This window comes from Macaca mulatta, chromosome 8, assembly GCF_049350105.2.
Source record: "Macaca mulatta isolate MMU2019108-1 chromosome 8, T2T-MMU8v2.0, whole genome shotgun sequence".
NCBI classification, from domain to species: Eukaryota; Metazoa; Chordata; class Mammalia; order Primates; family Cercopithecidae; genus Macaca; species Macaca mulatta.
This window is the reverse complement of record NC_133413.1, coordinates 102807259-102835028: the sequence shown is the minus strand read 5'-3', so window position 1 is coordinate 102835028 and position 27770 is coordinate 102807259. Positions and strand designations below refer to the sequence as shown.

The following is a 27770-nucleotide window of genomic DNA, read 5'->3' as shown; positions in this document are numbered from 1 at the left end:
TGAGAATTCCATGATTGGCATAGTAACACTGTGGTTACATCCTGTGGCCCAGTCATCCCAAACAGAAACATTAGGCTGTCTGGTCTTTTCCCAGTATACTTCACAGAAACCTACTCATCTTTATTACTGAGTTTTCCCTGATCCTATTTTACCCTAGAGAACTAGCATTTTCTCCTTCATGCCTCTATACTTATTGCTAGCATATTAATTATAATATTTTACTACTCTTAAATTATATATCCCTCAATTATATAAAACTGGGGTCAGCAAACTACAGGCCAGGGGCAAAATGCAGTCCACCACCTGTTTCTGTAAATACAATTTTGTGGGAAGACAGTCGCATCAGTTCATTTATGTATTTATGTATTTTCTAAGGCTGCTTTTGTACTATATATATGAAGTTGAGTGCTTGTAATGGAGAATATTATAAATATTGTAAAATATTTACAGTACAGTCCTTTACAGAAAATGCTTGCTGACTCTTGATATAGAGGGTTCTTTAGAAGCAATGAACAGGACATATTCTTTTTCTGTATCCTCAATACTTAGCAAAGCACCTGGAATAAGGGATATACTCAATAAATATTTGTTGTGTGGATGAGTGAAACATACAATTACACTACTATCATTATCCTTCTCATCACATTGTACATTCAGTAATATACTGCTGTAAATTAAAAAAAAAGTTTTAAGATAATCAAAGATGTTTCCAGGAAGGGAAGTCTAACTCACTGAATTAGTTTTGTTGGAAACTTTGAAGACTCAATATTAAGTAACGGAGTCAGGCCTGATGGTCTCCAGAAAGCAAGAAGAATGTAAACAGCATAAGAGATGGGGTCAGTACATGCAGGATGAATAGGGCATTTTCATTCTTTCTCATCCCCCCCCCATCTTTTTTTCAGTCAGGAGTTAATAATTATACACACTACAACTTGATTTCTACCTGTTTATCCTCAAGAGAATAAAAGAGGAGAGGGAGAATTTTAAGACATTAGCAAAACACCTTCTAAATGATAGACTACTGTAGTAGATTTCATGATCAGATTTATGGGTTTGTTTGTTTTTTTTTCTACAGAAATCCAGAAGTGTCATGTAAACTAATAAAGTCTTCTATTTATCAACACATTTTTCTATTTAGTGTCCTGACTTCTGAAGAAATGCAGACACAGGCACAGGAACTTGTCAGTATTTTACTGCCTGTTTGTCCATTTGGAACACGAACAATAAATAGAATTAAAATATAAACATCAACTGTATTTTCCTCTATAGAACTACAGTCTCCAAGCTCACAATACCAATAATGTTGACATAATTAGATAATAATTAGAACAATTTTAGAATTAAAATATGCTGGCTTCTTTGTTGATTGCAAAGATTACATTTTGCATAAACAAGATAGATGGAAACTATTCCTTTTAAGTTCATAAATCACAAAATTGATAGTCAATTTATTAATAAAAACCCAACTCAGTCTCTGCAGAAATTCATCTATCTCCTGGATACAGATGTATAATACTGTTCTACCACTTATATATCAAGATAAAGATTACAAAGATTCTAGTAAACACTATCAAGTAAATGAATCCATGGAGGTCCAAATGTTTAAAGCTCCAAGTTTTGAGGATAAACAGAGGCAAAATTATTCTGCAGAAAAAAAGCCTTATGACTACACTGAGTCCCTTTCTGACTCCTTAGTAATGACTTAGGGATTGTGGTAGATTATTTGCAAAGATGACCACAAAGTCCCTTTCTTCTTAAACATGTGACTCTAGCTTTGCCACCTCTCTCATCATTCAGTAGAGTCTATTTCCCCTCTTGAATCTGGGCTGGGTTTGTGACTTCTTTGATTAATGCAATGTGGTAGAAGTGACTTCCAAACCTCCGCCTGAAAAGATCTTGTACCTTCTACCCTTTCTGCCTTGGAACCTGGGACCACCATGCTGTGAAGACTCCAGGGACGTAAGGCCATGTGGAGAGAGTCCCAACCATTACAACCATCCCAGCCATTTAGCTAGATTGCCCCCACTGACTCTGTTTTTGGTGTTTTTGTAATCTCCTAGGATAGAAATCAAGAGAGATCACCAGCCATAGCAGCAAAGAAAAAGAGAAAGCTTCATTTAGCTGGTGTGCAGGGAAAAGCAGCACCATGAAAGGTAGAGGGTGGGTTGTGTCCTGAAGGTAGAATGTATGTTAATTTTATAGGACCTATTCTACAGAAAACGATTTCATTGGGCCATGGATAGGAGGGATTTCTCTAGCACTTGCACAGTGGCTTTACATGCTTCTTCATACAATTCATATAACATTAACATTTTAAACTTCCACCTCTGAGCATGATTTTTAGCATCAAAATGAGAAAAAAAAGATCACTATGAGTTGAAACTTAAGCCTAGCTGTGCATTCAGGGCCTCAGTGAAGTCCCTAGCCCCAAAACCAGGAACTTGTGGTTAATAGTCTCTTGGGCCTTTGATGCTGATTGGCTGTAGAGGAAGTAAGATACAGCTTGAGTTAAGGGGCGTTTGTTCTTTTTCTCCAGACAATATAAAAACAGAAAACCAGCCAGCTTGTCTGTCTCAACTGTAGCTCATGTATGAACTAGGCAATTACAGCAAAAGAACTACCCAATCAATACAAGCAATAATTTGTTAACATTTTAAGACACCATAACTTGGGTTGGTTTGTTATGCAGCAAGAGATAACTGTTACAAAGGTCAAGAATATTACAGAAAATACAGAGAAGGATTTTACTGTTTACTCAATGATTACCCAGCGATAGTGGTGGAAGCAACTGCAACACTCATTTTTACTGCCCTATATTCATATTACTTTTAAGTCCCAAAATACCATTATTCTTGTTAGTGCCATGTTATATTTTCTGTATATTGAGAAATCTAAAACCCAAATTATGTATGTGTTGAGCCTTACCCACAGAATCAATGCTACAGTAATGTTTTCATTCCAAGAAATTTGTCCTCATTTTGAAAATATCCTGAACATATCAAATAAACGGATCCATGGATTCCTCATGTGTTGAAAATCTTTTCAGGTTATCTTATTATTTTAATTTCAATTTCTTAGGTTAATTGGGAATCTTTCATGTTTATAGTTCATTTTTATTTCCCCAGAGTTAATTTGGGCCACCATCAATTCCAAGGTCTCTGATGGAGAGGTTTTAGCATGGAGGTGGGAGAGAATACTGAAAGCAGGAGGGAAAATATGTTTGGGGAGTTAGGAGAGGAGGAACATGGAGATGAAGTCTCCTGGGCCCAATTCTCAACCTTCTTATGAGGTCCAAAATCTTCCTTTACTCCAGAGCTGAATTCCCTCAGGGCCCTTCCACTTCACTTACTTTTTTTTGATTTGTATAACTTCAACTTCTCTTTTAGATTCAGAAGTTACGTGTATAGGTTTGTTACATGGGTATGTTGTTTGGAATACCAATCCTGTTACCCAGGTGATGAGCATAGTACCCAATAGGTAGTTTTTCAACTCATACCCTCCTCTTTCCCTTCCTTCTCTAGTAGTCCCCATGTCTATTGTTCCCATCTTTATGTACATATGCACCCAATGACAAGCTCCCACATATAAGTGAGAACATACAGTATTTGATTTTCTGTTCCCCTATTAATTTGCTTAGGATTACCCAAAGGAAAACTAATTGTTCTACCAAAAAGACACACGTACCTGTGTGTTCATCACAGCACTATTCACAAACCAAAAATGGAATCAAACTACGTGTCCATCAACAGTGAATGGGTTAAAGAAAGTGTGGTAAAAATTAGCCGGGCGTGGTGGTGGGCACCTGTAGTCCCAGCCACTCGGGAGGCTGAGGCAGGAAAATGGCGTGAACCCGGGAGGTGGAGCTTGCAGTGAGCAGAGATAGTGCACTGCACTCCAGCCTGGGCAACAGACGGAGACTCCGTCTCAAAAAAAAAAAAAAAAAAAAAAAGTGTGGTGCATATACACCGTGGAATACTATGCAGCCATTAAAAAGAACAAAATCATGTCCTTTCACTTGCTTTTTCCTGTTAGAGCCTGGTTCTGTTTTTTAAGGCCTCACTCATTCCTCCATTAATAGTATTTATCTTAACCAAAACACACTTCCTTGGTCATCCTCTCTGACTAAGCTCTGGTCACTCAGGAGACTCAGGCCTCAAAGACTGTGCCCTGGACAGACCCCTTATCAAGTGCAATAGTAACTGAGAAATCACAGTTGAAAATGATGGAGATTCTATTTGATTTTTTTTTCTTTTGCTATTTTAGTATTGGATAAATAAATACGAAAATATTGAAGTGCTTATTTTGCTCCAATATTGAAATCACAATGTGAGAACTTGTCCACTACTGCCAAGAGCTGAGTTTAATTTTGATTTCAAGATATGCCACTTCCATAGTCCTCTAGCTCACCTCTAGATGCAGTCTCTGGCTTGTTTCCTCACCAGCCAGCTACATTACCACTGATCACCATTTCATACTTAATCCTTTGAGGGATTCATGGCCTTCATTCGGCTTCACCTGTGGGAAGAGACATTCCCATTATTACTGGCTGAGGCATGAGCCAATCCTCCAGGCTCTGCGAGGCCCCTCTGTGACCTTTGACTTCATGTCATTTGGGTTTATGCAGCATCCTTACTTCTGCTTGGCCAAGGGTGTCTCAGTGTGTCTTTCATTCCTACAGCCCCATCAGACCCCAAAATAATAATAGCAATTATGTTTTGAACACTCAACATGAAAAGGCACTGTTATAAGAATTTTGTAAGTTTTCATTCATTGAATGGTCGTATTATTATCATGATCATCTTGTTGTTACCTCTTAAGTCCTGTGGCGATGTGTTTAGTCACTACTCTTGATAATATGAGACAACTTAACACCAATTTTTTTCTGTCTTGGGGCTTCATCCAAATTTCCAAACACTTATTACAGAAACTTAAGAAATATTTTATCCCTTCCACAGCTTTGTAGAGAATTGCGACACACACGCACACATGAGCATAGTAAATCTTGATAAGTTTATAATTATTTTTGAAACTTATTTAATCTTATTTAATCCAATATTTCCTAACATTATTAACTGCAGAAACTTTCCCCTGTAGTAGTTAACAGTTCTGCAGAACATTTTAGAAATGGTAACACAAGTATAAACAACAAAACAGCGAGATTCTGATACCAACTGCCAGTTCCTCCTTACCAAGACTTTGTGAAAACTCTTCAGCTCATCTGGCAAAACAAACAGGTTATGTTCTGGTTCCTTCTGGATGTTCTTTTTAATATCTCACACTTTTCCAGGCTTTTGCTGGTCTGTAATTGAAAGTCACTTTTTCCTATGGAGGCCCTTAATCTTATGTTTCTGCATAACTTATTAAAAGGTTATATTAAGGGCATGAACGAGGTGCCTCTTAAAGTCTCACTCTTCTTACTGCCCAGAGGTAGTTGGGCTCTGTTTGTTGTATGCTGCCTCTTTTTTTCTAATTAGAGTGATCTGTTTGTTATCTACTGTCTGGGTTCTGGGTGATCTGTTTTCTCTCTTTGTGAAGCAGGGAGGGTGGAGTTTTTAAATATCCTTTTGGCAGGAAGCATAACTTTCTGATATGAATCTAAACTGGGAAATCAATCTCTCCTCAGGCAAAGACACAGATACCAGGACACTTCCTTTTGAACACTTGGCTATAGAAGTTAAGAGACGTGGGGTAAGGAGATGAAAGATCTATTCCCAATACTCCTAATGATTTTTTTGTGTGTTTGAGAACAGAATATCTGGAAAACATGTTATATGTATGAAGTTCTTCATTGTCCAACAGCAATCTCTTACAGATATAGGTCAAACTGATATCTAAAGACATTGGTGCTTGATAGAGAGTGCCAGAACAAAAAACCAGGAGAACCATTACCAAGTCATTTAACAAAAACAGCTCTTGGCATTTTAATCTTACTCTGTGATTTTGGTGGTAGTGAATTTAATGCTATTTTGATTTACTTAGCACTGAGGATGGTACTGCCTATATGTAGATCTGGGTTAGCTGACATTTCCTAAAGCAATATGAAATCACGAAAGAAAAAAAATTGTATTATTATTATTATTTGTATTAGCCACTTGAGGTATTCTTCTAAAATAACATTCTAAGATAGCATTGCCCAAAAGAAGTTTCTGAAATGATGGAAATGTTCTGTAATCTGCACTGTCCAATATGGTAGCCAACAGCCAGGTGTAGCTGTTAAGCATTTGAAATTTGGCTAGTATGGTAGAAGAGCTGAATTTTAAATTTCACTTAATTTTCATTCAGTTTAAATTTAAATAGCTACATTTGTCTAGTGGCTACCGTACTGGGCTGTGATGCTCTAAGAAGCTTGCTCTATAGTTAGCCAATAGAAGTATCAGATCAAAAGGATCTTTGCTTTTGTTTTCTGAAATTAAGTGAAAAACACACAGATCATAATCTGTAGTCTGCCATCTATGTTTCTACTTATGGTAATGTTTATGTGTGAGTTAGTCATGTAAGAGACATAGCAATGTAGGACATTAAACATATTGAGTCTCTAGGAGGCACCGTGCCTGGTACTAGGTGTAGGAGAAGATAGCAGAAATCACACTAGACAAGGTTGTGAAAAGTAATTTATAGTATCTGGGATAAATTGATCATGGAATAAGAAACAAAACAAACAATTAGGCAACATAGTAATTAATGCACTGAAGGAGAATGTTAAGTATTCACAAGCCAAAATATTTAAATGAGGTGGGTTTTCTTTTACTGACAACAAAACAAACAAGAAAACATAAAGCTAGTAAGGAAATCTGAATCTTGGATTTGTTTGGTGATGATCTCTTGTGACTTTTCTTCTGCCTTACCACCAGAGCTCAGCATCCAGATCTCGACTGAATACATTCTGAGTCCTACTGGATTCAGAAGCTTAAGCATTCAACAAAAATAATGCATTCCCAAATACTCCTAAAACTTAACTTTAGTCTGGGTTGGCTCGGGTTTAACTTTTAGTCATTTGGTTTTTTGTAACTTTAGCACACGGAAAAACAAAATTGAAATGTCAATAAAAAAATATACTGCCAAATACATTGGAACATTAAAAAGGCCACAGGGGAGATTTTGACAACTAGTGATAAGTTAAATTTAAAGTGACATAAGTACATACAGTTGGCTAAAGTAAGTATAATTTACTTGTCAATATAACAGCCTTTAAAAAGATCACAAAATCAGGAGGTTATAAACCATTACATGAAGATTGAGTTATAATATTCTTTCCAAACGTTACCAGAGTAAATTGAACTGGATGAAGCAAAGAAATGTACAGATGAAAAAAAAAAAAAAAAGAAGATGAAGAAAAAGTAAAATGTAATACAGGAGGAATAAAGTAGTTGGAAAAATTAGAGTGAAATAGCCTGACTCCGGTGGGAAATGGATTCTTTAATGTGATATATCCATAATCTGATTTTGGTTTTAAATGCAAAGTAAAAATACGAAAAAAAGCATTGATATCATAATATGTTTTCTTTGCAGATACGCGAATTGATTCTTACATAATATGAGAGATATAGGTGAGTCAAAAGACTGCAGAGCTTCCAGTTTTATCTCCTCAGCCTGTTATTAACCAATCATTTTTTAAAAGTCCAACATTAAATGGATACCAAAAACCTAGTTTAATTCATTTTGCTCTGAATGACATTTTACAAATTTAAAGTTCTCTAGCTTTAAGTGTTTTTCTTATGCTTTAGTCTAAACATTATTTGATTTTATTTTTCCTTATTTAATTATCTTAGTACACCCCTTAATGTGTGTATGTTAAAATACTTAGAAGAATCGCTTAATTTCTTCATTAGTCTATTTTCTGTTTCCTTAATACATTTTATTTATTTTCCCACTCAGACTTTGTCTCAAATTATTCCCTTATTATATTTTACTGACTGATATGTAAGACACTGGCTATAATATTTTAAATCATTTTCAGTAAGTCCCGCTCTACATATGCAAAATGATGTGGGAACTTGACATCCCATACTTGCTTAAATACTCAAGATTTATTTGATCTGTTTGTCCCTCCTCAGCAATTGCCTCAGTTTCCCCTACCCATTTCTTGGTTACCTGAAACCCTCCCACAAGCATCCCTACAGACAGATTGCTTGGTCAGGGGTGCCCTGAATGAAGTTAGATGCATTTGCCTACCTAGTCCCCAGTACATGAGAAGATGACATATGATTCTCATCTTACAAAAGAAGAGTGATATCAGTCCAGGTTATCATGAGTTGAGTCTGGATGTAAAACTTGAAGTCATCCTGGAACCTAGAGATAAGCTATCTCTGACCTTGAAGACATGCAACTTTTGAGTACGTTATTCAGCTATGGAGGTCACAGCAGGCATGAACTACAGGTGGCTAATAGCCTATGTAATTTTGGTGTGTATACAAATTATTGTCATTTATAGGGTACTGTAAAAAAAAATACCAAAAACATCTTTGTTGCTTATGTTTTTTTTTTTTAATTTTTTTTTTTTTTTTTTTTTTTTTTTGAGATGGCATCTTGCTCTGTCACCCAGGCTGGAGCGCAGTGGCACGATCTCGGCTCACTGCAAGCTCTGCCTCCCAGGTTCCCACCATTCTCCTGCCTCAGGCTCCTGAGTAGCTGGGACTGCATGCTCCGGCCACCACACCCAGCTATTTTTTTCTATTTTTAGTAGAGGTGGGGTTTCACCATGTTAGCCAGGATGGTCTCAATCTCCTGACCTCGTGATCTGCCCGCCTCGGCCACCCAAAGTGCTGGGATTACAAGCGTGAGCCACTGTGCCTGGCCGCTTATTTTTTTTGTTTTGTTTTGTTTTGTTTTAAGAAAAATCTAAATGTGTTGCATGTTGGTGTAATTTGTTTTATGGGTTTCTTAGGTTTTATGTTCATACTTTATAGCCTGGAATCCCTAAAACATACACTATTATATAAACTCAGCTCCACGTATAAACTATCATTACTCAACTACTTGAAAATATTTTAAATTGTGATGGTTTTCATTTTGGTCTTTTCTCAAAGCAGATTCAAATGTAATTTTCTGCCTATGCCAATCTTTGGACATTTTAGCACTGCTGCCATATAAGAACTTCCTTCCTCTTAACTGACTATAAATTATTAGCCTATTAATTGGGCATTACAAAGTAAAGAAGTTTCTTTCGTTAAAAATATACATCTTGTTGAAACACAGACACAAGAATGATTCATTTGAATACTGCTAACAATTGCCCCTTCCACACACACATTGAAAGCTATGTCCTTACTCTCTAACTTAAATGTGAGTGATAATTAAAATGTAATATTAAAAGTTGACCAAAACTTATATTTCTGTAAAGTATTTAAGTCCTGAACACCAGAAAAATATATAACTAAAGTGGCATATATTTCATACATTATAATAAAAATTTATTTTTTCAGGTATCAGTAGAAAACAGCAAATGTATACTTCATACAAATGTAAATTAAAATTATAGCCATTCTTTCACCACAGGAAAAATGTCTGAAGGATATTTTCAATCATGAAGTGTGTGGGTACACACACTTGGGAATTAACCATCTGGCACATAATATCCTTACAGGTTTGAAAGAAAAATAAGTTCTTCTGAAAGAAACACTTTCCATTCACTATGCAGAACAGTCATTAATCGAACACTCACTGTTGAGTTGAAGCACAAGGAAATAAGATCTGTGGCACAGAAGCAGCTCATCCTTAAAAAGTTATTAGAGCCTCAGTGACATTGATAAAAGACCACTCAACAACTTTTTGCCAAACCAAAGACTCAACGGCAAAAAAAGACATCTGTGTACAAAATACCGGTTCCAATCCTGGGCATCTGCAGGAGTTTACACTCCAGATCTGTTTATCTATATACTTATAATAACATTCCATAGATTAACCACTGCTCCTCCACCCACAGATCTAGTTTTGAAAGATGATGGTACACTGAATAAACCTGAAATGCACCTGTGCTGATATGCAGTCCAATTTCATTCGTCTCTGTGATACTACAGAACCACCAAAATAGCAACCCAAGACCTTCTTACCCCAAATAAATGGGACAAGTAGTTAAATGTTAAGAACAAAAATGTTGGTAAAAGTAAAATTAGTTACCCTAATATTCCCACACTAAGACAGTACACTATAACTTCAAGTGGTATAAATTGTATATACCTCATTAACAAAGAATCATACAAACTAAATATTTGTTCTCTTACAAAATCAATTCTTATCACTCTCTTAGGGGATTACAGTAGTACAGGAGGATGTTTTCATTTGTTGGGTAAGCATTACTTGAGTGCCTCCTATGGATTCACATTTCTATTTGAGGCTTAACAAAACACAAAGGAAGTAAAGGATGTTGCTCAGGAATTCAGAGTGTAATTAGGGCAAAAAGCTACACACACGTGAGTCAACTTGTAAATAATTCTTAGGCTACAGATATGTTTATGAGATTATTCTGGAAAAATCTTAAAACCACTCTAAAGTAAATTTAATCAAGAAATGTTTCTTGTACCAGATAAAACTTAATATATGAGTTTGAAAGAAAAGGAGGCTTTGCATTGAAGGGGAAGAAATGGAAAAACAGTGTAAAAGAAGAAGAAATGACAGGAGGGAGGGGAGAAGAAAAATGTTTCCTTGCTAGACTAGAAGGCCCCATGAGAAAGCAGTGAGAGATGAATTGTGAAAGATACATTGGGGCTAATGGAGATCCTTGGATATTGAAGTATAGGGTTTGAAGCAATAGGAAGATACTCTACATTTTTCTTTTTCAGAAAACAGAAATATTTAATTATTTTTCCACGAATTAGAACTTGCTTTATCCTCAGAGCATAGCTTCATATGCATACATACGCACTTATAATTTGTTTCACGAAGTGTTAGGTAGACTGATATTGCAGTGCAGGACTTGGGAGCAGATCATTGCAGGAGAAAAAGATGTGAAAAAAGCCACACTTCTGACTGGTCATCTGGAAATTCAACATTTTTCTAATTCTATCTTGCTACTTATTACTTCAAATTATTCCTTATCATAATCTTTCTTTTCAGGGGAGAGAATTATTATGAGAAGTGCCGCCATGAATTTTTCTTTCCCACCATCAGTGCAAGAGCCCAAAATGTTCTCAATCAAATCTGCTCACCCACTTCCAGAAACACGTCCGCCAGGGCGATCAATCCATCTCCTGAAATTTCCGTTTCTCCCAATACACTGTGCTGCCAAATTCTCTGAAGTCCCTGAACCTCAAAATTCCAAATATCAAAGTCGGTGCCAGGAGTTAAACCTGAAAGATAAAAGCAGTGAAGTTCCCCTCTGCCATCCCTGGGTTTCCTCTTCTCAATAATAATAATTATAATAACAGTAATTTAAAAAAATACTGGTTCTCTGTAATTACGGAAAAAGAAAGACTTTTTGCCAAGATCGTCTCCTCCCCTTTCCTCGCTCCCGCTCCCCTATTCTTTGCCAACAAGGTCTTCCCTCCCACCTGAGGGCTGGACCCCGTGTGATTCCCGTGACGCGCCGCTTCTCCTGAGCACTCTACGGCTGCCCTCTAGGCAAAGCCAGCACCGGTCAGATGGGGAGAAACCAGAGACAGGATGGTGCTCGCGCACGCGGGAGGTCTCAGCGGAACCTGCGTGAGAACTTGTGAGTGACCTCCAGGGCACCCTAATTCTTGATCACTCATCACTACCTCACTTCTGTCCCTCTCCCCAACCCTGACTTTCGACACTGGGGGGTCTGAGTGAAGGGGGACCTGCCTGGAATCAGGGCCCAGGAAAGGAGGGGAGAAAGGGGCTCTTTAACAGTCTGTGGTTCAATCTCAGCTTGTCCAAGGACTACACTGGAGGCTTTCCACCGCTATCCCAGTCGGTTCCAACAAAGATAAAAAAATGAATGTTCCCTATTTTCTTGTGTAATTCCAGTTACCAGAAGAAAGTTACAGACCATGAACTGCAGACTCAGGACGATAAATTGGCAAAGCAGCACCGTGATGGAAGAGCTCCTGGCAGCAGTGTAAATACTGGAGCCCAGTAGAGAGTCTAAGTCGAGGAGGCATGAGGACAAGATGATCTGTAATTGCCCTTGTTCGAATGGGTGAGATCTCGCCGTTCCCATACATCCACAGAGGAACCCACAGAGTGAACTATACACCAAGTGAGCAGAGGAAAAACAGGATTATCACAGGAAGGGTAAACAGGCCCCTCCCTAACCTGGAGTACCCTCACAACATTTGCTCGGCAATTTATGTCAAGTCTGCTTTTTATCCTCCTGTAGATACCTGAATGAGCCCAGTATCCCAGTCAAGTCCTGAACCCCCGGAATTCATCTAGGCTCATACGCTGCCCTATTGACATTGATGCTCTTTTCCTGGGTCCCCCACATCATCTCTCCAATTTGTGTGACTATCCCACACCCCACCACCATTTTTAGTTTTTATGTTAGCTCTCATTCTGGCCGGCGCTGTGGATTAATGTTTTAATTTTTATCTTACCATCCCAACTCCTACCTCAAAGCCTTTCTCCTAGTTGGAATCTAGCCTCGAGTCCTAAGGTGTCCTCTACCCTTGAGATTCACATCCTTGTGTATTTTGTGTCCAATTATATCTTCTATTCATTTGACTTCACATGAATAATTAAAATTAGAATTTGAATGGTCTCTGCTACTAAATCTACTTCTTAAAGTATATGTATTTCAGGAATCACGCTAACTTCCTATGTACTCAAACTGGAGAAGTCTTATACTGCTTCCAGAGCCAAATGTATTAGATCACAAAACCTTTGGCAAAGCCCTTGGCTTTTGGAATTCAGATTAGTGCCTGTGACAATTCCTTTGCAAGTTAAGATTGGAGAGTTTGCTAAACACACGAAAGACTGAAATTATCTCCATAGCCACTTCCTTGATACTCCATTCTGTGTTAATCTGAAAGACAGTCTCTTTAAGTCCAAATTTCTAAGGAAAGATTCTTTGAGCAAGACATTCCTCTAGCACTTCATGCTTTTCCTTGGAAAATTTTCTCAAACACTTATAAGACCAAGTACTGTTTATAAGGCCAGCTACTTTTCAGATACTGAAATCCCTCAAGCCTTAACCCCAGGTGGTATGGCCATAAGCATAAATTTTCAGGAGAGTCATGAATTTTTAATAATTTTGTTGGTATCAGTAGGCTTTTGCTATTTTTCTTAGCTTGTTCATTTTCCCACTGACATTTGTGTGCCATCTTTTTAATTCCGGTTCCAAAACAAGACAGCAAAACTTTTGAAAACAGAGTTAAGAACATTTGACCACTTGGTACACAGAACAGGGTAGCAATAGCCTCTCCCCATCCCCTTGACTAAACATCCCAGACCATAAATAAATGTTAAAATCTCAAATAAAGAGATAGAATTCTACTAGGTGTCAGCTGTTCCAGAGTAACTATAAAAGGCCAGGCTCTGAATACCACATTAGAGGCAGGAATTCTGAAGGTTGAGAACCTAGCCTCATTTATTAGTTCGTTCATTCAATCTCCACTTACCAGCACTGGCTCTTACTATTCCGTTCCACCATAGAGGCTATAAAGATAAATAAGGTTTTGTGCCTGCCAGATATATTTCTTCCTGGTTTGAAGAGACATATTGCTGTCATGCATACAGCTTATCTAGTGAATAAAATTTTCCCATCTGCTTTTATTCATCTTCAGGTCCTCTCAGTTTCTGCCTAAAGTTTTACCTATATTAACTCTAGTACCTTGGTCTATAGAGGGTACCCAAGAAGCGTCTTTCAAATGAATGAAAATGCAAAGGACCAAATGAACATACTATGTGCCAGTTAACAGGTGAACAAGAAAGCCATGATCCTGACCACATCTTACAGTTTGCAGAGATTACAATGGAATAAACAAGTATTTGTATGTCTGTATCTCCCTACATAAAGATGTCTGCAAACATCTTACAGTTTGCAGAGATTACAATGAAATAAACAAGTACTTACTTGTCTGTATCTCCCTATATAAAGGGCAATGTACATTAAACCAAAACTCGGGGTCAGGAGACCCTAAGTGGAAAGTCTTGACATAACATAAGCCAGATAAAGCAAAAGGATTAAGATTGCATTTTAGGCTGAAGTAAAAGCATGTGCAAAGGTCCAGGGGCAAGAAAGAATAAGATACTTTTGCAGGATGGAAAGAAAGAGGATCCTCAAGGAGGGGACAGTGAAGACAGAGAAGAAAATGAACAAATAAACAAATGAATGAATGAATGATGAAGCATTTTCTTAGCTGAATGCTTGCTGTATTAGTCTGTTCTCATGCTGCTAAGAAAGACATATGTGAGACTGGGTAATTTATAAAGGAAAGAAGTTTAATTGACTCACAGTTCCACATGGCTGGGGAGGCCTCATAATCATCGCAGAAGGTGAATGAGGAGCAAAGTCATGTCTTACATGGTGGCAGACAAGAGGTCTTGTGCAGGGGAACTCCCATGTATAAAACCATCAGATCTTGTGAGATTTATTCACTATCACAAAAATAGTATGGGGGAAACCACCTCTATGATTCAATTATCTGCACCTGGTGAGATTTGGGTGAGGACACAGCCAAACCATATCACTTGTCCAGTGCTATCTGTCATTGAAGATGTTTAAAATTCAGTCTTCTCTCTTCTGCCATTTTGTCCTGACCCAGTCCTCAATGAAGTCTCCATACCTCTAAATGTCCTCTCCCTCTTATTGGAGTTCTCTCTTACCTTATTTTGTTTCCATGTAGATCTGTTTCATTTTTTCAAATAGATCAGTAACTTCTTGAAGATAGGTATGATATATATTAGTAACTGACTAATGGAAAAGATAAATAGACTCTTCCATATCACAATTGTAAGAAGAATGTGAATCTTAACACTATAGAAATGTACAATCAGCAACATGCTGTAGTGAAAATTAGCGTTTACTTTATGCCTGAGAGGTGCCAAGCCCTGCACTAAATGCTCTCAATCTAAAACTAAGTGAGACAAAAATCCATGCAGGTGGACAGCACATAAACAGATAAATAACATGAGCATGTGGTAAGTGCTATAGTGGGTACGAGCACTCAGCTTCATAGAAGGCCAAGAAACAAGAGGATACTAAGAAGGGAGCCTAGAGGACAGATGCAAAAGGTTTCATGAGAAATGCCAGCTGAGCTGACGTTTAAAAAAGAATACAAATTTTGCTGGTAAAAATTCAAGAGCTGGGTGGAGCTGGAGAGAGGGGAGGTCATTTAGGGGAATATGAACAGTGTGTGCAAAGGGTCATAAAGGAGGAGCAAGCATCCGATGAGGCTGGAGCATGGTGGGTGGGAAGCTGTTGAGGATAAGACTGGATAGACTTTCTGAGGCTTACTGTGAAGGCCCTTATGTTCATTTGGTTGATTTTCCTGTCTTAAAGTATGTTCACGTTGAACTGGAAGAAGGTGAATGGCAATCATATTAGTGTTTCAGAAACATTAGTGTAAGAAACAGACTGTAGTGAGGAAAGATGCTGGCAGGAACAAAAGTACGGAGCTATTTTAATAATTAGAGCAAAAGATGAAGTGTTTGGACTGCAGGTCCAGGAACTTTTCTGTAAAGAGCAAGATAGTAACTATTTTTTGTGGACCACTCAGCTCTGCTGGTGGGGTGTGAAAGGAACTGTAGAAAATATATAAACAAATGGATGTGGCAGTGTTTGGATAAAACTTTATTCATAAAAAGGAAAACAGGGCATTAGCCTGGGCATGGTAGTGCATGCCTGTAGTCTCAGCTTTTCCAGAGGCTGAAACAGAAGGATCAGCAGGTGAAGGCTGCAGTGAGCCATGATTGTCCAACTGCTCTCCAGCCAGCCAGCCAAAGCAACAGAGAAAAATCCTATTTCTTTCTTTCTTTTTTTTTCTTTTTTAAAGAGGGCACGGACCACAATTAACCAGACTGGTTCATTCTTGAGGCAGAATCCACCTAGTGAGTAAGAGTGAGAAAACAGTTTTTAGAATGAGTATGGTAAACTACGGAATTACTATGGATTGGTAATGTTAGTGATACATTGAAGAAAATAGAGTGAGGCCAGGCGCCATGGCTCACACCTATAATCGGGCGTGGTGGTGGGCACCTGTAGTCCCAGCTACTCGGGAGGCTGAGGCAGGAGAATGGTTTGAACCCAGGAGACGGAGCTTGCAGTGAGCCAAGATCGCCTCATTACACTCCAGCCTGAGTAACAGAGTGAGACTCCACCTCAAAAAAAAAAAAAAAAAAAGAAAAAAGAAAAAAAAAAGAGTTGAAGTACTTTTTAAGGACAAAATAATTATTTTATTTATGATAAGCCTACACTGACTTTGAAGAGCCATGTCAGCAGATACCTGGTAGGAAGATTTCTCACAGGTTTCCAGATTGGATATTCTCAGAAGATAGAGATATGGCTACCAAGTGCCAATTTGTACTTTTTTATACTTACTGATGATTTTGTTCAGAGAGGTAATGGGTTTATTTATCAGTACTCGGGTAATCAAGGGCTTATTCTGAGGATCTCATGGAAATGAGAGAAGCAAGAATTCAATCTCAGGAAGCTCTTTCACCCAGGACTACGCTAGAGTGCCCTTCTAAAAAGCCTCATAACCCCTGTTGTTTTTTTCTTCATAGCACCATCCTAATCTATTAGTTAGTAATGGTTCTTGTTGAAACTTGCTAGACTATAAGCTCCATGAGGGAGGAGCAATGTATGCTTTTTTCTTTGTTGTTCCATGATCTCCTAGCAAAGTGTCTGGGATGGAATAGATGCCCAATAATTATTTGTTGAGTGAGTGACTTCGTGAATGACCAGACCTCATAAGATCTTAGGACAGCTACATAGACCTTTAAAAATAACAAACCTACACATGGATCCCCCGTATCTAAAATAAAAGTTGAATTAAAAACAAAACAAAACAAAACCAAAAAAACAGAAACTGTAGCATCAACAGTTTCCGCACAAACTTAGACATATTTTGTGAACTGGAGCACCACTGAGAATTCACCATAACTAGCAACTTAGTTATTTTATCATGCCATCAGCAGCTAGAGCTTAATGGTCTCAAGTGTCTCCTGTTAATTTGACTCAGCTATTCTTCTGCTTGGCCTTCTCCTTATGCCTTATGTTTCTTCTACAACTATCTTACTTTCTCTCTGAATTTCTCGCATTCAAATTCCCTACTCTTTCTGGGAAAACCTTTTATGCCAGACTTTTTTATAAAATGGTGGTGTCACTGGTGTAAAAGATGACAGTCCATGTATAAGAAATGGCTTAGCATAGCTTCCATAGGGGAAGATGGGACAATGTCCCTAAGAAGAGACCTGCAAGCATGACAGGCCCCTAAAGACTCTTCTCAAGTAAAGCAAGAATTTAGAGAATATCTTGGCCAGAGCATCATGTTGAGAAAAAAATACAATAAACAGAAATTTCATGTAAAAAGTGTTTGCCTCTGTCATCAGGATAGTGTTGGAAAACATATATTTTGGAATTCATTACCCAGAACATTATCTTGAGTTTCTATGTCACTTTTTTTTCTTTTTCTTTTTCTTTTCCTTTTTTTCTTTTACTTTAAGTTCTGGGATACAGGTGCAGAACGTGCAGGTTTGTTACATAGGTATACATATGCCATGGTGGTTTGCTGCACCCATTAACCTGTCATCTGTATTAGGTGTTTGTTCTAATGCCATCCCTCCCCTACTCCTCCACCCCAACAGCCCCCGGTGTGTGATGTTCCCTTCCCTGTATTCATGTGTTCTCATTGTTCATCTCCCACTTACAAGTGAGAACATGTTTGATTTTCTGTTCCTGTGTTAGTTTGGTGTGGATATGGCTTCCAGCTTCATCCATGTCCCTGCAAAGGACATGAACTCATCCTTTTTTTATGGCTGCATAGTATTCCATGGTGTATATATGCCACATTTTCTTTATCCAGTCTATCATTGATGGTCATTTGGGTTGGTTCCAACTCTTTGCTATTGTGAATAGTGCTGCAATAAATATATGTGTACATGTGTCTTTATAGTAGAATAATTTATAATCCTTTGGGTATATAACCAGTAAGGGAATTGTTGGGTCAAATGCTATTTCCAGTTCTAGATCCTTGAGGAATCACCACATTGTCTTCTACAATGGTTGAACTAATTTACACTCCCACCAACAGTGTAAAAGCATTCCTATTTCTCCACATCCTCTCCAGCATCTGTTGTTTCCTGACTTTTTAATGATTGCCATTGTAACTGGCATGAGATGGTATAACACTGTGGTTTTGATTTGCATTTCTCTAATGATCAGTGATGATTAGCTTTTTTTCATGCTTGTTGGCAGCATAAATGTCTTCTTTTGAAGTGTCTGTTCATATCCTTTGCCCACTTTTTGATGGGATTGTTTGTTTTTTTCTTGTAAATTTGTTTAAATTCTTTGTAGATTCTGGATATTAGCCCTTTGTCGGATGGACAGATTGCAATAATTTTCTCCCATTCTGTAGGTTGCCTGTTCACTCTGATGATAGTTTCCTTTGCTGTGCAGAAGCTCTTTAGTTCAATTAGATCCCATTTGTCAATTTTGGCTTTTGTTGCCATTGCTTTTGGTGTTTTAGTCATGAAGTCTTTGCCCATGCCTATGACCTAAATGGTATTGGCTAGGGTTTGTTCTAGGGTTTTTATGGTTTCAGGCCTTATGTTTAAGTCTTTAATCCATCTTGAATTAATTTTTATATAAGGTGTAAGGAAGGGGTCCCGTTTCAGTTTTCTGAATATGACTAACCAGTTTTCTGAACACCATTGATTAAATAGGGAATCCTTTCCCCATTGCTTGTTTTTGTTTGGTTTGTCAAAGATCAGATGGTTGTAGATGTGTGGCATTATTTCTGAGGCCTCTGTTCTGTTCCATTGGTCTATATATCTCTTTTGGTACCTGTACCATGCTGTTTTGGTTACTGTAGCCTTCTAGTATAGTTTGAAGTCAGGTAGCGTGATGCCTCCAGCTTTGTTCTTTTTGCTTAGGATTGTCTTGGCTATACAGGCTCTTTTTTGGTTTCATATGAAATTTAAGTAGTTTTTTGTAAACCTGTGAAGAAAGTCAATGATAGCTTGATGAGAATAGCATTGAATCTATAAATTACCTTGGGCAGTATGGTCATTTTCATGATATTGAGTCTTCCTCTCCATGAACATGGAATGTTTTTCCATTTGTTTGTGTCCTCTCTTATTTCCTTGAGCAGTGGTCTGTAGCAATCCTTGAAGAGGTCCTTCACATCCCTTGTAAATTGCATTCCTAGGTGTTTTATTCTCTTTGTAGCAATTCCAAACAATAGAAAAAGAGGGAATCCTCCCTAACTCATTTTATGAGGCCAGCATCATCCTGATACCAAAACCTGACAAAGACACAATGAAAAAAAGAAAATTTCAGCCCAATATCCCTGATGAACACCGATGCAAAAATCTGCAATAAAATACCGGCAAACCGAATCCCGCAGCACATCAAAAACCTTACCCACCACGATCAAGTTGGCTTCATCCCTGGGATGCAAGCCTGGTTCAACACATGCAAATCAATAAAGGCAATCCATCACATAAACAGAAGCAATGACAAAAATCACATGATTATCTCAATAGATGCAGAAAAGGCCTTTGATAAAATTCAACACCCCTTCATGCTAAAAACTCTCAATAAACTAGGTACTGATGGAACATATCTCGAAATAATAAGAGCTATTTATGACAAACCCACAGCCAGTATCATACTGAATGGGCAAAAGCTGGAAGTATTCCCTTTGAAAACTGGCAAAAGATAAGGATGCCCTCTCTCACCACTCCAATTCAACATATTATTGGAAGTTCTGGCTAGGGCAATCAGGCAAGAGAAAGAAATAAAGGGCATTCAAATCAGAAGAGAAGAAGTCAAATTGTGTCTGTTTGCAGATGACATGATTGTATATTTAGAAAACCCCATCGTCTCAGCCCAAAATCTCCTTAAGCTGATAAGTAACTTCAGCAAAGTTTCAGGATACAAAATCAATGTTCAAAAATTGCAAGCATTCCTAATCACCTGTAATAGACAGAAAGCCAAATCATGAATGAACTTCTGTTTCACTTTTAAGAATGATTTTTTCCTCTGCAAGATGTTTCTTAATAATCCTCCTCCCCCAATTTTTCTCTTTTGTCAAGCAACAGGCTAGTGTTATAAGGTAAAAGCAGCCTACCCCTTTAACCTTGGGGACACTGAGGAATGAATAAATTTAGATTTACACTGATAACATTGAGGAATAGAGAAATATTGTTATCCTGTTTCTTTAGAATACAACCAAAGAGATAATAACAATCTTGGATTGCTGAGCTCATAGTACATCCCTGATACTCACTGCTCTGCCAAAAAATAGAGACTTTCCTTTGTTAAAGAAAACCAAGAGATGAGACTGCAAGTGCCTTGTGAGTCTAACAGAACCGGAGTCCAGGGTTTTTTTAAAAAAAAATCTTATAAAAACAATGACCCATCTCCAAAAAATGGCCTGTTTACAGTGCTTCTGATTCTAAATATGATCAGAATTGTCAGGATACATTCCAAAAGTTGATATCCACTTTAATAAGAGGTCTGAACCTAGATGTGGTACAGTTTGCTGTATCTTTATCCTTTTCAGCAATTAAGATAGTCTGGATGTAGGGGCTGGCAGGGATGAATCCACGTGAGTCCCTCAAGTGATTGAGCTCATCAAGCAACTGTACAGAGACAGCTAAGCCAAAGGTTTTATAGAAATCTCCTGTAGCTCCGCCAGGGCCAAGAACTTTCTCTTGGGGAACATTTTTAATTACTTCATCTATTTCTGAAAGTAAAGGGGAATCAAGTAATTCCCCAGTCTTCTGCAAATCACCTAGACAACTTGGAAGGAATGAGAATTGACTGTTTATCTGTTCATGATATTGGGTTCTAATTTCTGTATCACTCTTCATCCTGTTTCTGAAATAACTTACTAAGGAGCCCTGGGCCTGTATTTGTCTTTTTCTCCTTTGGGCACCTAACTCCCATTATAGTTATGAGTTTATTGTCAGAGCTCAGCAGCCAGCATAGCAATCACTGGCTCTTATCCTCCCACTGGTGTAGGTACTGACTAGCTGAGTGATGGATATCTTCACTTTATGGGTTATGAGTGCACTCAGTGCCACTGGGGCAAAGGAAAAGTTTGCTTATGACTTTTGGCAGAGGTGATCTTCCAAGTCTGGATTTTGCCTTTCCTTCCTAGACAGCTTTCCTCAATCAGACTTTCCCATATATATTTTTATTGAACAAGAGAATCAGAGTCACAAAAATGAAACAGGAGAGAACACACAATAATGTTCAGAACATGTTCAATGTGTAAAGGAAACAGTCATCATAAATCCTTTTGAGAACTAGGTGGGTATAAATAAATATAACAAGTGAAATATAGATTTATAAATTTCACACTAATGTCAAAATTTTAAATTTGGCTAATTTGTGCCATCCAGTATATTTTATAACAATTTTGAACGCTAGACCATGTAAACTATTTCACCAAAACTACTTCTTATTCAACTGAAGACCCTAAAAGCCTCATATAATAAACACTTTATCTTGCCAAGAAGGCACTCACTATTATAAGTTAGAGGGAGTTTCTCAGGTGATGTATACAACTACACAAGATGTATACAACTGCACTAAGATGCATTTTATAGGTTTTCTCCTAACAAATTAATGGTAAGATTTGTAGTCTCCTTAATTCAAGGGAATCTATTTTCCAAAATATTGCCTATTTCAAAATGTACGTCAGTATTCAAGCATTGCATGCACTTTAATAGTTTTATTTATTGTCAAACACTTCCATTTTTAAAAACACTTCTTTTGATATTCAATCTATTTTATGTTTTAAGTTTTCATAATTATTTAGACTTTTAAGCTTAAACTGCCCCCCCACCAACTAAAAAATGTTTAACTATTTTTAAGATCACTATTAACAAAATTAATTAAATAGAATCACATTTTTTAAGTAAAGTTTAATGAGCCTCTTCAGATATTTGGCATTCGGCCTCCAAAATTTGTTCTGTATTTTTCAAGTTGTTGAGACAGCAATTTTATCTATATGGTAATTTTCTGGAAACTCTCTTCTTATTATAGTTGATTATTTTAATTAACTCAAATTTAGTTGCTAATCTGTTATAATCCTTAGCGATGCATTGCACAACCATGTCTTTTTCTCAAAAGCAAGCACTGATAGTAGAATTTCTGGGCTCTGGTCTCCACTTTAGGCCTAGGAAAGCACTAATTATTTGTCTCCCTGGGTGCAAAAGGGAAAATTGAAAGCCTTGTAGTGCACTCCTTCATAAACTTGGAAGTTTGCCCTCTAGCAAAGACCTTGAAAATGGAGAGGTTATAGAGTTTTTTTCTGGTAATGTCATTTTATAGTTCGGGTGACCACAGATCCTAGATTTTTCCAGTTACCTTTCATTTCAAATATTCTGTCCTACTGTATGACCATGTGTGTTTAATGTTGTTTCAGAAAATATGGTCATTTACCATCTCACTCATCATCAGATTGTATCACTAAAGTATAATTCTTCACAACCCCTGCCTCTATAAGCGTCATATAAGACAGAAGCATGTAACACCTGGCAATTTACAGAAAGCCACTAAGTTGAAAGAAACAGGAAAATCTAAATGTATCTCTAAGTAAGATGGTCCTTGCCCATCATAGAACTGCCTTGGAACTAGCAAATCTAGGTGCTGCATAGTAATCGTAATTTACATTCAGGGAGCAGTTTTAGTTCATGAAGCACTGTCACCTGAGCTTCCCATCTCTTTGAGGCAGGTATTACTATGTCCATTTACAAAACAGTACATACTTAGCTACAGCAATTAAGTCACGGGAGTTGACCCCTGCTATTCCCACTCACTGCTCTTCTTCTACTCCATGGTTCTTTCAGGATTACACCTTTTGGGGTATTGCAAACAATGGTTATGTTATCCAGTGACCCACTCCTGAAGCATGCAGATGGCATTAAAAAGCCTGGCCCAGTGTCAGCATAACATTTCCTTGAAAAAAAATTCACACTCTCTGACTAAAAGGCAGATTTTGTATTGAGTTTCCTTAAAGGAAAAGGAGGTAGGGGTTTTACACTGTGCTTCATAAAGAAAAGCTTCTTAGAATTTCTCCTTAGACACTGCTCCCTTCCTCCAGAGTTTTAAATTCAAGGCTCCTGCTAAAGCCTTCTTCTATCCTTAATTATCTCTCCCCATCCCAAATTCTCCATGTTGTCTTTTCATTGCCTTTCTCTTTGCCCCTTCACTTTGTTCTCCTCTCCTGTCATTTCTTAGCATGGCTAAAGATTTTTTCACTCACCAACCTGCCCCAGTGCACCACTCTAGGATACTTGGAGTATGTGACCACTCCTCCAACCACTACCTTCACATTGCTTATTTTGGAAGGAAGCCCACGGAATCCCCCTGGGAAATATTGTTCTTTTCTCACTTTTACTGAGAAAATCTTGTTGAGAATTCCACCCTAATAACAGTAGAAGTTTGCGGAAGAGAACAAAGAGAGGATAGTTAACATTTAAGGAGTGATTATTTTATGTCATGCTCTGATGGAGAGTCTGCTAGAGTAAGAATACTAGAGCATTTAAATAAAGATTGATCTGATTTAGCTGTCTACTGGCTGTGTGTTCTTGAGCATGTTGTTTATTTTCTCTTCTGCCTGTTTCAGTACTCATAGGACTGTTATGAGAATTAAAGGAATTGATGTATGTTATGTGCCTGGTGTGTAAGTACTCAAGGAAGTGTATTTTTGTAGTAGCATAAAGCAGATATTGCCAAAAAAGGAAACTGAAGTTTTCAGAGATCAAATACTTGACCCAGGTCACAAAACTAATAAGTAATGAAGACCAAAAGAAGACCTCAGTCTACAACAAGTGACCAGGAAAAATGCGTTAACATGTTCATTTGGTGCAGTGGGTCTTCCAAAGTGAAATTCTCACATGGGAATTTCACTTTTGTCAAAGGTCTACCCTCCTGCAATTTCAACGAGATGTTTTAATCTGGGTTTAGATCAGCAGTTCCCATGTTTGATCATCACTATTATTCTGTTCTCCCTTCTGCCCCATGACAACAAAGCACACACACTGACATATGATAGAACAACTGAATTGAATATTATTTTCCTTGTCACAGTTCAGCTTTCTCTGCTAGCTAGAAAATTATGATTGTCTGGACAATTTTTTAAAATAATTAAAACAAGCGTTCATTTCAACTGAGAATAAATCCATCTTTCTATCTGAACTGATGGAGAACAGCAGAGCTCTTAGAGTTCCCTTTAAACTGAAAACAAGGTCAAAATATAAAATGTTCATGTTTGACTCCACTGCCCTCAAATATTTTTATTGGTATTGTGTATACTGTACCTCATACCATTTCTACTTGTATGAATCAAGCCTCAAAATGTATTGTATGTTCTTATCAGAATCCAAATGGCAATGATTTCATAAAGATTATTTGTTGCTAAACTCATTGACATTCACATTTTCTATAACTACCAAGCAAGACAACCTTGACCAAGAACAAGGTTTTCAGAAGCAATTTAAAATTCATTGGCCTCTTCTATTGAATGTACTACCATCAATGCTGCAAGTTTTTCATCAAGAAAATGGAGGTCAGCTTAGGCAAACTTCAAAGTAGTTAATATTTGACATCAGCATCTTCAACTCCCTACCTCTGGAAAAATCATATGGGTCTCAAGTCTTGTTTCTTCTGGATATGAGTGCAAGCCTCTCCTTCACTTTTGAACTCCGTGTGTGATGGCACATATTTCCTTCTCTGACAGCAAGACTTTATCATTGTGTGGGGATATTCATCATAAGATCACACTCCTTTCCGGGCTATTTGACTGAAATGAGGGCAACAAAGTCTACATCTAATCCAAATAATAGCTGGTACCAAAAACCACTAAAGACATTGAAAGTGTTACAGATTTAAAAGGACTTTTAAATATGAGATCATATTTATTTCTCTGAGTAACTATATGTAGATGGTGCTATCCCTTTATTAAAGAAACAACATATGTAATTTATTAAAAATAAATTGTTCCTTTTTTCCTTTTTTCTCCAAATAAGAATACTGAGGTCCCAAAGATAAAATGAATTGTCCATGTGGTCAAATGACTCAAACACAGACCTTCTCACCTCTAAAACCATATTTTTTCATTTTCTACTGACCCTCCCATGAACCTTACTCACTTCCAGACACTAATGGGTGAGGCACAGGAAAGTTTGAGACTAGATGATGAACAAATTGATTCACAGACAGTGGAAAATTGTATGTTAATTTCATCCATGGTGTATACATCCAAGAGTAACTTCATTACACTCAAATTTGAAAGTACCAAGACTTGAGACCCAGATAATTCTGCCAGAGGTAGATAAAAGGAAAAAGATAGCATGCAGGTTGGAGGCTTCTTTTGCTCCACAAGGAAGGTACTGGTTGAGCAGATTCTAAGTATAACTGGAAGAAAAAAGAAGCTGACATACCAAAGCAGTACCTATTCTCAGGTAGCTTTGTTTGACAGATAAGGAAGCTGGATTGTGATCACAATACAGATTGACCTATGAAACTGTTGTGAGAAATGAACTCAATTTCTTTCTTTTCTTCCTCTTTATTCCCTTATATCTACTCTTCATGATAAAAGAAATACTTTTTTAGATTTTTGAAATAGCATTTTATTATAAAATTAGTATAATATTAGTACAATTAGTACAAAATTCAATACAAAAAAAAAATCAAACACAGAAAAATAAACACAAAGCATATAAACTACTTTACACCCCTCTACCCAAAGATAATACCAGTGAACATATTGATATGTATCCTTCCAGTAGTTTTTTCTTTTAAAATGATGTTATGTAATGCATGTTGCTTTACACATAGTTGTTTTCACTTAGTATTGAGTACCTTTGTACTTATAGACATTTGTGTTTAATTGATTGAATGCATAGCCCAAATTGTTCATACCTTCCTATAGTCATACTCTTTGGTTGACTTTGTTAATACCCTCACACACTGATTCTGAGCTTGGTTATGTGACTTGCATAGGCTAGTGGCACTGTAGAAAATTTGCAGCCAGCAGAGAGGGGCCTGAAACAGCATGTTTTTTTTCTTTCTCCTTCCTGGACCTCTGACACATTCATGAGAATGTGCCTGAGCTAGCTTGCTGGATGATGATAATACATGGCCCAGACACCCTTTCAATTCAGCCAATAGCCAACAACCCACCATATGTGGAAATTAGCCCAACCAAGACCAGAAGAATAGCAAAACTAAGACCAAGTCAACAGAATTTCCTGGCAGACCTGTGTGTAGTCTTTGAGAGGTTGCTATTTCAAGCATCTAGGTTTAAGGTTGCCTATTATGTAGCAATAATTAACTAATACAACATTTCATAACAGATAGACACACACATACACTCGCACTTACACACACATCCATGTATCCTAAATTCACTCTTGACCCCCTGTTATTCTACACATATCAAGTCTTCTTAAAATGTAAATTATATCATGTTATTTCTCTGCTTAAAACACTTTAAGAGCCTCCTCATTGTTTAATTTGAATGAAATTCAAATTCAGCATACACTCTGATGACACTGCTCCTGCCACCTGTTACACCTCATTTCTTGGCTCTTCTCCTCGCTGAGCTTTTAAAGACAGCTCTTGCCCACTTCAGAGCCTTTGTATAGGGTCTTCTTTCAGCCTTGAACATTCTCTGTATGCTACTGCTCATCCTACATCCCTGATTCTAAATATCATCTACCCCTACCAAAAAAAAGAAACTTTGACAACAGTACCTAAAGAAGAGTTCTCCATACCTCCAGATATTCTCATCTTCAGATACTTTATTATTTCTCTGTTAGCACTTGTCACAATAATAATCACTTCATCCATTTGATTGTTTGCTCTTTTCTTGCTTTCTGCCCTTCTTGGTCACAAAATCAAGAAGAAGAAAGCCCTGTTGGTTTTGTACGTCATAATACTGCCAATTCTATCTCAATATCTGAAACCTGTAGACTCAACGGATTTGGTTTTAATGTATGAACGTTTATACCATAATTCATCAAAATGATTCCCTATTTTGGACATATAGGCAGTTTGTATATGTATATTTGCTATGCAGGCAAATGCATACAAAATGCATATGTATGTTTGCTATGCATACATATTTATCAAAACTTTTAAAAATTAATAAGAAAAAAGATGAAAGCCCCCTCAAAATTAGAAAAGAACATGTACAATTTCATTCAAAGAATAAAAAATACAACTAAAAACATGTAAATAAATGCACTAAGTCATTAGAATTCTAACGTAAAGCATGATATACCCTTGATTATACTTTGAAAAAATAGAAAGTAGTGTTATAACAATTTAAGATACAAGCATAAATGAATATAAGCTTTCTAGAGGCTTTATGGACATATATATCACATGTATTAAAAATGTGCAATTCTTTCACCCTGCAATTCCACTCTGGGAGGTTGTCGTAAGGAAATAGTACTGAAAGGATACTACCATTGTAAATGCCTATCCATGGGCCAATGGAGTGACACCCAAAATCTGTCCTGCTCCTGCACTAGCTGCACTGAGCAGCCCAGCAGATGATGCATGAGGAACAAGGTGGCAGAACCCCCTTTTTGTGTGTGGATTTCTTTATATACTGAAAATTCTTACTTTCAAGAAACAAGTTGGGCTATGCATTCTACCTCTTTTCAGTCTCTTCTTTGTATTTTAT

The 27770-nt window shown here is 37.3% G+C and overlaps 1 long non-coding RNA gene across 2 annotated transcripts; it reads left to right on the top strand.

Moving 5' to 3' along the window:
• The first annotated feature begins 2071 nt into the window (after positions 1-2071).
• LOC144330543 (uncharacterized) lies at positions 2072-12657 on the top strand. Of its 2 annotated transcripts, none has more exons than XR_013396840.1 (6): positions 2072-2153; positions 5095-5234; positions 5624-5688; positions 7510-7547; positions 11492-11647; positions 11926-12657. It is a non-coding gene; the product is annotated as an uncharacterized LOC144330543 (long non-coding RNA). The 2 variants fall into 2 exon arrangements; XR_013396839.1 differs by having other exon boundaries at positions 11473-11647.
• The last annotated feature ends 15113 nt before the right edge of the window (positions 12658-27770 follow it).